Genomic DNA, 2364 nt, shown 5'->3' with positions numbered 1-2364 from the left:
CTCGCTTAGTACCATGGTTATTAACTCCTGAAAACAAATGAATTGAACGTTATATTTGGGGTTTAGCCCCGGAAGTGAGGAGTTTAGTGAATGCTATTGGTCATACATCGTTTGAGAATGCCTTGACTCAAACCGGCATTGTAACTTTTGACTTGGTAAGGAGTGGAGTATTGAAAATGGCCGGGGAATCAACGGGAATGAAACGAACTGACTACGGGACGAGAGCACAAGGAGGACAATCAAGCAAACATGCACGTCCGACAATAGAAATTATGCTATAACTGGTTCCGATACGAAGAAAGACAGGTACAAGGGACCCTTGCCAAAGTGTGACAGATGTAATTACCATCATGTGGGAGAGTGCAGATTGCCGGTATGCCATAAATGTGGTCGAACTGGGCGTTATGCCCCTAATTGCAGAGCAGGTGCATAAATTGTGAGCCGACCAACCCAAACAACTCAACCTCGTCGTCCACCGCCACCTAGACCTCAGCCAATTCGCCAACAACCTATCCAACAAACTTCAACCGCAGCAACCTACCGTGCATGTTATGAATGCGGCAGTACAGATCATATTAGAAGAAATTGCCCTAAGCTGAATCAAAGTGTCACACCCCGACTAGCACAATGCGGAAGCGTAAAACGGGAATGTAACAGATACCTCTGGTATCAACACATTGTTTATAAAGAAACATTACAAACTAATTTACAATATATTACATTTCTTTGTTCTATCATTGTTTTACAGTCTAGGTGGTACAAACAAAACTAATTCGTTAACTAAACGTTCTTACTACTAACACCCTTGCTTCTATTCACATAGCATCGACCACACACTTCAGGCAAGTAACAGATCACCAAATTACTCCGATGTAGGTACACCTGAAAAGCAGTTTAAAACGGGTCAACTACTAGAGTTGGTGAGTTTCACGAGTTTCAAGAAAACAGTAATGAGTATTCACAAGTTAACACTTGTAATCATGAAATAAGTATGTATGTATGTAAATGATGTAATTATGCTAAGCTACACTGAAGCCTTGACTATATGTGCTGCGTGCATCCATTTCCCACGCTCAATCAACCACTGTGGCTCCCCTTCCGCCCACAACATGCCCCGGTAGCTATGTCTAACACTACATAGCCTGTTTGTATAAATATGGTCATGTGAAAACGGCGCTATGTGACACGACAACCAGGCCGATTTCATTTGGGTTTGTCAAACCAATAGTACTATTCACAAGCCACCGGCTCGAAGTTAATCACTGTGATTGTGAGGACTTTCGTGTGTTAGCACTTAGATAATTCACATTAGTACATGTTTCAGTTATGTATATGTAATCAAACATGCTTTTCACCCCAAAAGTTCGTAAAACAGTTTAAAAGTGGGGTCATGAAACTCACGGTTTAGTAGATATTCAGTACTGTATCAGCTCGTGGTTTGTTCAGTCCGCTATCAGTAGTTCCTATAATCAATATTCTAATAATATTAATATTTTAATATTATTATAATCTCAATACTAAATTGGGCTGTATAACTAATCTGGGTGTAGCTGGAACGCCCAGAAAGTGGCAATAGGCTTAGGTTGTGATGTTGTTCAATGTCTAATACTTAAAACCGAACTTGGCTCAGACTCCCGTTTTCCCAGCTGGGCCAAGTTGCTCGTTTACGCGTTCAGAAAGCAATTATTGGAAAATAAGCTTGGGTAAATGTATTGTTTAATAACATGATTAAGTTATAAAGAAAGATCACATACTGGGGTCCCGGATTAGTCACGGGGCCCGTTTCCGTTTATTTAGTTTGATTTGAGAAGAAACGCGCACAATCCACCCGGATTGTCCAGGTTTCTCATAGAAAAGTTCATTTTCACTTAATTAGTCCAAACATATGATTTTTGATCACTTTTGGTGTTTTGATTTTCCCGCAGGTTCACTAGTCGCGAACTTGCCGGTTGTTATAAAAACTGAATTTGTTTAATATTCAGATTAGCATAATTAATTAACCGTTAATCATTAAATTATGAAAATTTAACCACTTATCAATTAAAATATGTAGATTTTAATAAAAATATTTCTGGAATTTATTTACTGATTTATTAATTTATAAAAATTCATTTTATCAGCTATATTTCGCCTGAAAATCGTCCATTTACCCCAAACAATTTCCAAAAATTCCAAAAAAATTTCTGAATACTCAAATCATGTCTCAAAACAACCTGTATCAATTCCAGAATGTAAAAAGCTCTTGCAATATTCTTTTCGGCCCAAATTCGGCTGTAAAAATTCACACGAATGCAACTAAACAAAATACCTTTAAACTTCTCCAAATGATACCAAAATTCATATGTGATCAAAATACATCAAATC

The sequence above is a fragment of the Bidens hawaiensis genome, unplaced genomic scaffold, assembly GCF_021521415.1.
Source record: "Bidens hawaiensis isolate Kalapana, Puna unplaced genomic scaffold, B.hawaiensis_p1.1 tig00001143_1, whole genome shotgun sequence".
In the NCBI taxonomy this organism is placed as follows: domain Eukaryota; kingdom Viridiplantae; phylum Streptophyta; class Magnoliopsida; order Asterales; family Asteraceae; genus Bidens; species Bidens hawaiensis.
Note: the sequence above shows the minus strand (reverse complement) of the source record.